The following is a 12912-nucleotide window of genomic DNA, read 5'->3' on the forward strand; positions in this document are numbered from 1 at the left end:
ACAGCCGGGAACCAGGGAGGCCAGGCCCCTTCCCTCGTGGAGCGCACCGTCTGGTGAATTAAACGTAAACGGTTTTTAGCATCTTGTTAATTGAGTCGGTATTTAACCCAGGGAGACTTAGGGAAGAGCCACGTGTCATATTAAAAAAGTGAAATGATTTGTTTTATATGTAAGATTAGTTCATCCGACCGATATTTACCAGGGCCCCCATGCGTCACTCTGGGCGCGAGGCTGCAGCGGAGCACATATCATATTCCCTGGCCTCACGGAGCATCTAGGACTGAGAAACAATTCGGCCAGTAAACATACAGCATACGACCCCGGAGGGAGCTACACCAGGGTGCAGCGATAGAAGCGGGTCCCAGGCGGTCTCGGAGGCCCCGCGGGAGATGAGGTGGGCAGAGGAAGCAGGTGTGGGCTCTTTCCAGTTCCACCCCGTTCTGGGCTGGTGTCAGGGACCCTTGGGGCAAGTCAAGAGCAGACCCGGGTCTCTCATCCGGCTCCCAGCCATAGAAAGGCGGCGCATACTGGGGCTCTGTGAGCTTCACACCAGGCAGGGCCAGCCACAGAATTTTCGGGGCCCAGTGCAAAATGCAAACGCGGCGCCCCTTATTCAAAAGCTAGGAATTTCAAGTTGGCAGCAGTTGAGCATGAAACCCAGCCCCGGGCTTTCCTGAGCGAAGGGAAGGGCCGTGTGACTGCACAGGCCCCGGGATCCCGGACCTGCGGGTCACACCCTCCACTTCTGAAGCCGGGACTGGGGGCCTCAAGCCCGCCTCATCTCCAGACCCCGCGGTTGGGACCCGTGCAGCTGGGAAACAGCAGCTCTAAATGGGGTCACTCCCGGCCCCAGCCCTGCGGCCTCCTCTCAGCACAGGGCGACGCAGGTGTGGTCTGTGGGGACTGGGAGTGGCACTCCGTGAGCTGTGGGGGACCGCAAGGCCGGCGAGGAGTTCCCCACGTTTCCTCCAGCACCGAGGAGTTCTCTGCGTTTCCTCCAGCACTTTCTGCCCTGGCTGCCGGCGGGGATGAGTCTGTCCTCCCCCTCCCCCACTCCACGGCCCACGCTCCACGCGGCAGCCTTGACCTCTGACCTCTCCCTCCCCCAGCTCCCGCTCTAGCCCTCTGCACAGTGGGGATGGGACCCCGAGTCTTCCGGAAGCCTCGGCGTCCTTTCCTCCCTTCCCCCTTCGTTCCTCGTTCCTGGCTCTCCTGCCCCCGCTCGTGGCCCCCCCTTGCCCTTCATCCAGCGTGGTTTCCTCGCCTTCCTTCGCGGAGTTTCCCACCTCCCCGGCCCTGTGTGTTCGCCTGCCTGGAGCCCCTCCCCTGCTATTTGGGCGCCGCGAGAGCAGGGACCTGGGATGTTTCGCCCAAGCTGGAGGGCCTGGCAAGGAGAGGGCTCTGGGATATGTTTGTTGAGTGTATCCACGATGGAACAAGGTGGGGTGGGGTAAGCTCCCGCCCAGCCGGAGGCCCTTCGAAACGCCTTTGAAAACTTTCATTTAAGTGTGACCTTCACATGCCCCCTAGAGGCCGGGGGAGGCGGCCACTGCCCGGCTGCTTGCTCTTGGGCCAGCTGGATCCCTTCACCAGGCCTCAGTTTCCCCTTCAGTTTTTCCAAGGCTGTCCCCAGCCGTCGCGTTGCCTGGGCGGGCTGGAGCCGCGTCGGTGGCGTGGCCACGCGCTTCAGCCTGGAGGCGCCCCGGCTCCCAGCCTACAAGTCCCAGCGCCGCCCGGGCCCGCCTCGCTCGCGCCCCTCCCGGCACGACAGCCCCAAGAGGGGGTGCGGCCGCTTGGCTGCTGCCGCAGGGGCCGGGCCCAGGCGGCAGGGCAGCCCCGGGGCCTCTGCCTGCCCGGAAGGGGGCGGGACAGGGGCGTGGAGGCTTTAGACGCGGTTGCCCAGGTGCAGGTCCAGTCGCACTCCTTCGCCCCCGGCCCCCTTGGGTTTCTGGATCACCAATCCCTCCGCCCCTCCGGCGGCCCCATGTCGCCACGGGTCACCAGCTTCTGCCTGACAATCAGTCATTCACCCAAACACACACTTTTTTTTTTTTTTTTGAGACAAGGTCTCTCCCTGTCGCCCAGGCTGGAGTGTAGCGATCATAGCTCATTGCAGACTCGACCTCTCGGGCTCCAAGCCATCCTCCTGCCTCAGCCTCCCAAGTAACTGGGATTACCTGTGCGTACTACGGTACCGGGATAATTTTATATTTTGTGTAGAGGCTGGTCGCGAACTCTTGGGCTTAGGCAATCCTCCTGACTTGGCCTCCCAAATTGCTGGGATTACAGGCTGAGCCACTGCACCCAGCCTCAAACACACATTTATGTGCACCACTGCACTCCAGCCTGGGCGACAGAGCGAGACTCCGTCTCAAAAAAAAAACAAAAAAAAAAAAACTACAGTCTCATCAGCGCCACTGCTTGACCTTGTTGTTGAACGTACTGATGAGGAAGACATTGCTTGTCCACATTGCTACATCACACATTTGTTTTTTAAATATTTTCATGGCCGTTTTTATTTGTTTGTTTTAATTAGAGATGGGGTCTCTCTATGTCGCCCGGGCTGATACAGAACTCCTGGGCTTAGTTGATCCTCTTGCCTCAGCCTCCTGAGTAGCTGGGACTTCAGGCGCATGCCAACACACCCAGCCTATATTTTAATGTGATTGTTTTCCTTTGCTAATCTAAGCATTTTATTTTATTTGCTATTATTATTTTTTATAAGGACAGGGTCTTGCTCTGTTGTCTGGGCTGGAGTGCAGTGGTGTGATTATAGCTCCCTGCAGTCTCAGCCTCCCGAGTAGCTGGAACCACAGGCATGTGCCCAGCTAATTTTTTTTATTTTTTTTTGTAGAGTCAGGGTGTCCCTTTTTTGTCTAGGCTGGTCTCAAACTCCTAGCCTCAAGCAATCCTCCCACCTCCGCCTCCCAAAGCACTGGGATTACAAGTGTGAGCCACTGTGCCTGGCTGGTAAGCATTTTATTTTTAAGTGTTTAATACTATTACCTTAGGTATCGGCTGACTGCCAAGGGTTCCATGGCCCACAAAGGGCCCCTGCAAAGGGAACACAGTTTTGTGAGACTAGGCTGGGAGCCAGGCTGGGCAGAGGTGACTTGGGTCCCTCAGGCCTCACTGGGGAGCGGGAGGGAGGACTGGCAACTGTGTGTGCTGGGTGAGAAAATGGAAATTGCAGGAGCTTGGAACGCAGAATGCCTGCTCAATGTGAGGATGAGCCCAGCACTTTCTGTGTGTTATCTTAGTTCATCTCACAAAAGCCCTAGGAAGAGATGACTACGATGATGCCCATTATATAGCTGAGGAAACTGATGCTCAGAGAGGTCCTCTCCTGCCTCCCTCGCAAATGTGTGATGTGTGCAGGGCACAAATGCAGAACTGCCTGGCCTAGGCCTGCTCTCTGCTCCCAGCTGTGGCTCCAGCTGCCCTGCAGAGGAGGGAGAGTGAGTTTACCCTGATGTGGATGCGCAGAGAGGAGCAGGTGAGGCCGGCCACTGCGATCTGAAACGGCGCAGCCCCGTCCAGGCGGGGCTCTGGTTTGAGTCTTCAAGCCCCACGCTCTTGGGCCTCCTCCCTTTGTTTGTCGTGTTGGTGTTTATATCAAGGCTCTTCGGGGACTCAGCTTTGGGCTGAGCTTGGTGCAGGTGGCCTGTACACCCCCACCCTGCAGCCCGGCCCCTTTGAATCCACGGGAGCCCTGGGTTGCCATTTTCATCTGCCATGTGCAGAGTAGTGAGCCTGGGGATCCCAGCACTTTGGGAGGCCGAAGCAGGTGGATCACCTAAGGTCAGGAGTTTGAGACCAGCCTGGCTGACATGGTGAAACCCCGTCTCCACTAAAAATACAAAATTAGCTGGGTGTGGTGGTGCATGCCTGTAATCCCAGTTACTCGGGAGGCTGAGGCAGGAGAATCACTTGAACCTGGGAGGCAGAGGTTGTTGCAGTGAGCCGAGATTGCACCACTGCACTTCAGCCTGGGTGACAGAGTGAGACTCCATCTCAAAAAAAAAAAAAAAAGTTTTCCCATACTACTGGGAACAGAGGCCAAAGTGCACCAGCAGGCACTGGTACTGGGGAGAGGAAAGGTTCACCCCCTCTCCAGGTGGCACTGACAGGCTCAGTCGATGCTGTCACAGGTCCCCCAGCAGCATTGGTGGACAGCGCCTGGAACAGCAGAGTGCACATGCCTCAGTTTCAGCTGCAAAGACAGACACTGGCCTGTGTGCATGGCTGAATCCTGGCCTCTGCATACTAATCCCTGGAACCTGTAACATGGCACCCTACCTGGTGACAGGGACTCTGCAGATGTGACTAAGCTAAGGATCTGGAGGTAAGGAGAGTATCCAGGGTCATCCAGATGGACCCATCAAAATCACAAGAGTCTCCATCTGAGGACAGCTCCAGATTTGACTAAGGAATGGGAATAGATGTGAGCCCAGAAGCAGGAGGCTGGAGTGATGCGGCCACAAGCCAAGGGTTGCTGGCAGCCACCAGAGGCCAGGAGAAGCAAGAAATGGATCCTCCCTTCAGGCCTCCAGAAGGAACCAGCCTTGCTGCCACCTTGATTCTAGTCCCCTAATAGTCATTTTGGATGTCAGGCTTCCAGAACTATAAGAAGATTCACTTCTGTGGTTCTGAGCCACTAAGTGTGTGGCCATTTGTTACTGCAACCTTGGGAAACAACACAGCTCACATTGAAAGCTGTGCCCTGATCCCCTAGGGAAAGGAGTGCAGTCCAAGTGGCAAATTGGGGGTGCAGAAGAATGAGAAAGTGGGGAAGAGCCTGCTACTCCCTGTCAATAACCAAATGACCTGATTGATCTCCTGTGCCAAAAGTTGTTCGTTGCCCCAGGATCTTTCTCATGAAGAGGGAGGTGGCCTTGCTAAGCAGCGTGGACAGGTGTGTCTGTGAGGGCAGGGACTGCATAGGGGGCCTAGGCAGGTGCTGGTGCCAGCCTGCATGATGGCACTTGCCCCTGGGCTCGGTGTCCCCTCATCCTTTGGTTTCAAGATGGTGATGAGAGGCTGGGTGCTGGTGGGTAATCCCAACACTTTGGGAAGCCAAGGTGGGTGGATCCCTTGAGGTCAGGAGTTCAAGACCAGCCTGGCCTCCATCTCTACAAAAATTAGTTGGGCGTGGTACCTGTAATCCCAGCTACTCAGGAGGCTGAGGCAGAAGCATCACTTGAACCCGGGAGATGGAGGTTGCAGTGAGCTGAGATCACGCCACTGAGATCACGAGATCACACCACTGCACTCCAGCCTGGGTGACAGAGGGAGACTCCATCTCAAAAACAAACAAACAAACAAAAATGGTGGTGATGAAAGCTCTAGGAAAAGGAAGTGCCACGAAGAACAAGAATTCCCTCGAGCTGAGCTGGGTCGCCGAGATGTCAGGTAAGAAGCTGGAGAGCTGCCGGCAGCGCCTTGATCAAGCCAAGGAAAGCAGCCACTGCTGGCAGGAAACGTGGGGCACAAACGCCACAAGTCCCTCAGGGATGCTACTGCTTCTGGCTTTGTGGCACCTTGCAGGTTAGCAGGTGAAGGGAAGCCTGCAGTGAATCCCCGAGCTGTGAGCTGCACATGGCCCTGGGGAAGGCTGAGTTTGTTTCTGCAGTGGCCATGAGGGTGGCACAGGCCGGAGATCCTGCCCCCACCAGCACTGCTACAGAACGCTCAACGCTGCCTGCCCTGGGAGCCCGGTGCGCGGTGGCCGGTGCTGTGGATCCTGCAGACACCAGGTCATGCAGCCCATATGCAAGCGGCCACTGCGGAAGACTGTAGTGGTCACCTTGAGCTGCTGTGACAAACTACCACAGGCCGGAGACCGAGCGACAGAGGTTTACTCTCTTAGAGTTCTGAGGGTGCAAGTCTGGGATCTGGATGTCTGCAGGGCTGGCTCCTTGCAAGGCCTTTCTCCGTGGTGTGTGGACCTCGCCCTCTTCCTGTGTCTTCATGCGGCCCTTCCTCTGTCCTTTTCCGTGTCCAGATTTCCTGGTCTAGGATACCAGACCTATTGGACCAGGGCCAGCCCAGTGACCTCATTTTATCTGAATTGACTGTTTAAAGACCATGTCTCCAAAATACAGTCCTAATCTGAGGTACTAAGAGTTAGGACTTCAACATACGAATCTGGAGGACGACAGCTCAGCCCATAACAAATATTAATACTGATTTTGCTTTTGTAGGCAACCGTCAGGTGTTAAGCAGAACTGTGCTTGGGCCTTCCACACCAGTCAAGGTGCTCTCACAGCAAAGCCCCACCGAAGGGGCCCACAGGGTGGATTCAAGGTACATGAAGTCCCAAGAGATGACTTGAAGCCCCAAATGGATGCCCTGGGCTCCCCAGCACCAGAGGGAAACGCCCCCTCACCGAAGACAGTGGTGAGTGCCATGCTTCAAGTAACACAAGGAGCAGCCTCCAGTGCACCTGTTTTAGCGGCCAGTCCTGGAGGCAGAAAGATTTACAAGGGAGTGGAAAGGCTGGCAAACACAGGACACACGGAGATGGCCAAAGTCAGTGGGGGTCAGAGTTCAACCTGGAAATGCAGTCTCCTCAGCTGAGGAAGGCAGTGAGTCCTGGCCAGGAAGCCGGTCCAAGCCCCTGCCTTGTCCCCAGTTCACCTCGTGAAAGCTGATGAATGACCAGTGATTGCAGAGGGGTCTGGAATAATGGCAGCACCGTATTAAGGGGGCGATCAGGCTGTATCTTGACACCGGGATTCATAAGAGGAGGAAGAAACCCATCATGCTGACGGGTAGTGAAGAAGAGAAATGAAAGACAAAAGACACAAGAGAAGGCTGGGTGCAGTGGCTCACTCCTGTAATCCCAGCTACCCGGGAGGCTGAGACAGGAGAATCGCTTGAACCCGGGAGGCAGAGGGCACACTGAGCTGAGTTCACGCCACTGCACTGCAGCCTGGACAATAGGGTGAGACTCAGTCTCAAAAAAAAAAAAAAAAAAAAAAAGACACCAGAGAGTGCTGCCACCAGTGAACTGACGGAATCTGCGGTGTGGATTCGGGCCCGTAGGATGCTGGGGATTGTCAGTGCCTTCTTTGAGCTTTGTCTCCTCCCATACCGCCTCCCCTGCACCACAATCAGGAGGGAAAAAGAATGAAAGATTAAGAATGCAGGTCAGTTATTTTTTGGGAGCTGATTTACATTTTAAGCAAGTATGCAACAGGTGTTTCTTATCTGCTTTGAAAACAGCCCTCACCTTAAAGAATATTTCTCAATAGATTGATGCAAAATTCACAATAGTCTCTTAGACTGTGGTGATGGTTTCATGGGTGTATATTTATCTCCAAACTCATCAAGTTGTATACGTTAAATATGTACAGCCTTTTATATGTCAGTCACACTTCAATAAAGTGTAAAAACTCACACAGTCAGCTACAAAACTGTTTACACTGCCCATATTTGCCTTACAGCAACCTAACACCGGTCATAATAAAACCCTCAAAGTTGCAGCCACAACCTCTCCTGACTTCTCCCATCTCCGTGGGATAAATGTGGGCCGTGAAATAGGGGAACCGCAGTGAGCAGAAAGACCTCGCAGAGCTGTGAAACATTGCCAGGCTCTGATTAACAAGCCAGTACCTTGCAAGGAAATACAATGCTTGTGCTGAGACTGCCTTTCCTAAACACTATAGCCAGGCCCTGGGGTCTGGGGCTTATACAGCTTTTTAAGAGCCTACAAAAATGTTGAAGGGGAGAGAGGTAGGAAGAGAGAAAGAAAAATAGAACTGACTTGAAGATATTTAAAAACAACAACCCCAGCCTGGGTGTGGTGGCTTACACCTGTAATACCAGCACTTCGGGAGGCCGAGGTGGGAGGACTGCTTGAGCCCAGGAGTTTGAGATCAGCCTGGGCACACACGGTAAAACCCTGTCTCTACCAAAAATACAAAAAAAAAAAAAAAAAAAAAAAAAAAAAAAACCAGAGCCTGGTGTGGTGGTGCACACTTGTAGTCTCAGCTACTCAGGAGGCTGAGGTGGGAGGATCACTTGAGCCCGCAAGGCAGAGGCTGCAGTGAGCCGAGACTGCATCACTGCACTCCAACTTGGGCGATACAGCAAGATGCTATCCTCCCCCCAAAAAACCCCAAAACAAGAAAAATCCCCAAATTAATCCGTTTAAGGCCTACAAATGTAATACTGGAGACCTCACAAACTGTTTAGTGTTCTAATATCCAATCGATTTGAAAACAATTTGTAGCTTTGTAGGAAACGCTGCACTTTGTGAGAAATTCCCTAGTATTCGAGGTGATGATTAAGAAATCAACATGGAGTGTACGCTAACTTACTGCCAAATCATTTCAGAAGTAAAATAGGAAATTTTTTCAAAGAATTTGCCTTCAAAACAGTGTGTATTTAGAGCAGGATGTGGGTGCATTTTAATATTTGGTGTGGAGTGGTGGGTGACACCTCCAAAAGTCAGAAGACCTAGTGCAGTGATGTCCCAGAGAAAGATGAATATAACATGAGCTACGAATGTAATCTACAATTTTCCAGTAGCCACATTTTAACAAGTATAAGCAGGGGAAAGTTAAATTTATTATCTAAAATAGTATCATTTGAATGTGTAATTGGTATGAAAATTAATGGCATTTACATTAATTTCAAGAGCATGTGTTTAGTTCATTTTTTTTGGCATTAAGCCTTTGAAATCTGCTGTTTTAGGTTTACATCTCAATTCCAACGGGCCACAGAGCCTTCAAAGTTACTAACACGAGTCTTAAAGTGACCTGTTTGCCACCACCAGGGATTTGTGTTTCCCAAATCAGGGCAGGGATGATACTATGGGGCACGGGAGTGCTCAGAGACCCCACACCGCGGGCGCCAAGGCTTCAGTGTTCTACAAGGAAACCATCGTGGACATTAAGTTTGAAACAGAAAAATCAGGGTCCCACCTCTGACAAATTATCTCCTTTAGCATTTTCCAAGGAGGCCTTCAATCTTTTGATAAAATGTGTTATTTTTAAGACGATTCTTCTAACAGCATAAGCAATGTTTTGATTCTACTTCCCAAATATCTTAAAAGCTTAGCACAACAGCAAATGGAGGGGGGTGGCCAACACTTCATTTCTTTTAATGAACTCAGAAATTGTGTGAAATTGAATACAGAACACGGGCTCCAATGTTGGCATTGGGGCCATTCGCGCCATCTGCTGGCCAGACCTAAGCACAACACCCGGCTCCTGGGGAAAGAATCTTAGAGACAAGCAAGATCTCCAGTCACTTGGTCTGTGGACCTTTCTGTCCCGCCTGTATGCGGACAGCACAGCCCCATTGAGCAGGAGAATCCTCATGGACGTCATCCTCACTGGCACTTATAGTAGCAGCTACATTTAAACTACATAACAGGCCAGCCACGGGGGCACTTTTACGCTTTAACTCTTTGACTACTCACACAACCATTATGATAGCTACTTTTAATGTCTCCCATTTTACAGATGAGGTCACTGAGGCTCGGAGGTTTAAATCACAGGCTTCAACAAAGGGTAAATCACATGTTAGCACAGTTGGTGACAGAGTTGGAATTGAAGGTGGGCAGTCCAATTCCAAGTACATGTTTTTTTTGTTTTTTGAGACAGGGTCTCAATCTGTCATGATCTAGGCTCACTGCAACCTCCACCTCCCGGGCTCAAGCACTCGAGCAAGTCTCACGCCTCAGCCTCCCCAGTAGCCAGGATTACAGGCATGTGCCACCATGCCCAGCAAATTTTTGTATTTTTAGTGGAGACGGGTTTTGCCTTGTTGGCCAGGCTGGTCTGGAACTCCCGGCCTCAAGTGGCCCGCCTGCCTCGGCCTCCCAAAGTGCTGGGATTACAGGCATGAGCCACCGCACCCAGCCCCCTGTTCTTAATTGCAATGTTATATGGTTATTTCAAATATAATTAATATAATCATCCCTCCCATTTTGGGGAGACCTCAAGTGCAGTTATGGCTAGTACTTGAGGTCACTGAAGCTAAAACTCATCCTAAACCACATAAAAAGTGACAGGAACAGAGAAAAATCCCACCCCAGGATATCAAAATATTTAATACATACATATATTCTTAATTTTTTGTGGCTCCACTAAAAGAAATGCTCACTGCGACAACTACATTCATTTCACAACCTACGAATGGGTCATGAGTGAATTTGGAAAAGGCTGGCTTAGGCGCTCCTGAATGTTCAAGGACATGTGTTTAGTTCATGTTTTAGAGTCTCTCCTCCAAAAGAGACGAAAATTGTGGTTGAATGAGAAAAACAAAAATTTCCTACATGACTCAAATACATTTCTTTGAGACAGGGTCTTGCTTTGTTGCCCAGGCTGGTCTGGAACGCCTGGCCTCAAGTGGTCCTCCCGCCTTGGCCTCCCAAAGTGCTGAGATTCCAGGCGTGAGCCACTGCGCCTGGCCCTTGCTGTTTACCTTCTCTTGGTGGTGACTTTCTGGTGAAAGTCAGCGAGCTCACTGCCAGCAGGCCAGGCACTTGCCGTATCCTTTGTTCTTCCTCTACCAGAGGATCCTCTGGCGTGAAGCTGACCCGAAAACGGGGTGAGGCAGGCGGGTTCAGTTGGCCCCTTTGACTGAGAGGGTTTTCACAGGCAGGCTCACATGCATACGTGCACACACGTGAGCACAGGCTCACAGACAGGTGTCTCACACAAACACACCACAGCTCCATCCTGCTTGCAACCAAACATGACAGGAACTGAGTGCACCTTCCTGTACCCACCCTAAATCCCTGCCAACTTGTTTCAGCAGCATCTTTACACAACGTTCTTCCCACCAGACCCTGTTCCCATAGTGAGGAACCAAGGAAGCGATGTTACAACAAAGAGTGGGAGGAAAGTCAGGCAAAAACAAGCAGAAAATCAAGGGAAAGGTCAGTGTTCACGGTGGCAGGCAGATGGCAGGTGTATGTTCACTGCCAAAACCCTTTACACTTTTTTTGTATGTTTTAAAATTTTCATAATATGTTGGAAAAAATTAAGTGAAAGAACACAATTTGTCTTCTGCATGAGGTTTATATACTTTACTTTCAACGAAAGCAGCTCTAACAGGGTGTGCACTAAATATTTAATGACAGGACTTGACATTTATTAAAACAAAGAGCCAAGATTATACCAGTATCTCTTTGAACTAGAAGATGCCATCAAACTTATGAATACTTAATGAGCACCTACCGCATGCAACTTACAGGTGCCTGCAGAGATGCTAAAGTTTAAGATGAACAGTTCCTGCGGCCGGGCGCGGTGGCTCACACTTGTAATCCCAGCACTTTGGGAGGCCGAGGCGGGCGGATCACGAGGTCAGGAGATCGAGACCACGGTGAAACCCCGTCTCTACTAAAAATACAAAAAAAAAATTAGCCAGGCATGGTGGCGGGCGCCTGTAGTCCCAGCTACTCGGAGAGGCTGAGGCAGGAGAATGGCGTGAACCCGGGAGGCGGAGCTTGCAGTGAGCCGAGATTGCGCCACTGCACTCCAGCCTGGGCGACAGAGCGAGACTCCGTCTCAAAAAAAAAAAAAGATGAAGAGTTCCTCTAAGACTTCATATGCATTTTAGGAAACAGAACATAAATATTGTAAGAAGCTTAACGATCTCAGTGAATATTTCCTAGATCCTCATTAGCAAACATATAGTATGCTTTTAAGCTTTAGGCCCTGGGCAGCAGAGAAATGAGCCTTGGCCTCATCTAGGGTTCACTTCCTGGTGGCAGCAAAGAGCTCCCTCCCAGGTTCTGACAGCCCAAGTCCAATCTTGGATTTATGCAAATGTTTTAAATTTGCCAATTACAAAAACTCTCCCCTTGGGGAGGTGGCAAGGTCCCATCCTGGGAAAGCGCATTCTAAAAGGCCTGCAATTTAGACTCATTTCCCACCCTAGCCCGTCACTAGGGCTGGTAAAAACAGTGAACCTCTGGCTAAGCTAAAGCTGAATATGAAAGTTGGCTGCTGAGATAATCAAGCTTCAATCTCCCCTGACAGCAGTCTTATGCTTGCTAGATCTTCCCCACGTTGATAAGACCACAGGCTTGATTCATAAAGTGAAGAGAAAAATGAGCTGGAAACCGTTAACCTGAAAATTCAGATATTTTTCTAGTGCACCTGCTTTTTTATCTCTAAAAAATAAATTTTCGGGCTAAAAAACAGGGCTGGAGAGTGGGTGGGTGTGAATTCATTTGTGACCTACCAAAGAATTTAAACCACTGAGTGCAGGTGGTCTCTTCCAGTAGAAAATTTTATTTTCATTGTTTTTTATGAGTAGGCAAACACATCTTACAACATTATCAATACTAGAATTTTACACTCAGCAAGTCAGATTTCACACACTAGTCCAAACAGAAAGGCCTAAGAAGCGTTTGAGATCACAGGTGAAAAATACAGTGATAGACCCAAAAGTCACATTTTTTTTTTTCAGGCCAGCTGAATTTCATTTTGAATACTTACCAACCAGGAATTTTAAATTACACAAAATACAAAAGGAACAGCCAAACAACCACTATTGAGGGTTCAGGGCAATTCCCATGCAGGGGACTGGGGTGGGTAAGAGTTCATGGCAATTCCCATACAGGGGTCCTGGGTTCTAACTTGAAAGTCACACAAGTGTCACCCACTTGGGCCTTAGGAGGTTACCCACAAATGGTCTGTCACCAAGCACAAGTAACAGTCCCCATGTGAATCACTCGGAAATCTGAGCAGCAAGGCCAGAAAGCACTGGGGATTTTGAAGATGGGAATGAGGGAAGCAAGGAGAAACACATTCAAACTCTGCCCACCAGGGCTCACAGAAGCTGCCGTTCTGCGCGGCGGAAGTGAGCGCAGCTGGGGACTCCCTTTCCCCTGAGGTTGCTGCATTTCCCAGAGGGTGTCTGAAATCTCAACTCAAAACCCCACACTGA

The sequence above is a fragment of the Symphalangus syndactylus genome, chromosome 24 (genome assembly GCF_028878055.3).
Source record: "Symphalangus syndactylus isolate Jambi chromosome 24, NHGRI_mSymSyn1-v2.1_pri, whole genome shotgun sequence".
NCBI classification, from domain to species: Eukaryota; Metazoa; Chordata; class Mammalia; order Primates; family Hylobatidae; genus Symphalangus; species Symphalangus syndactylus.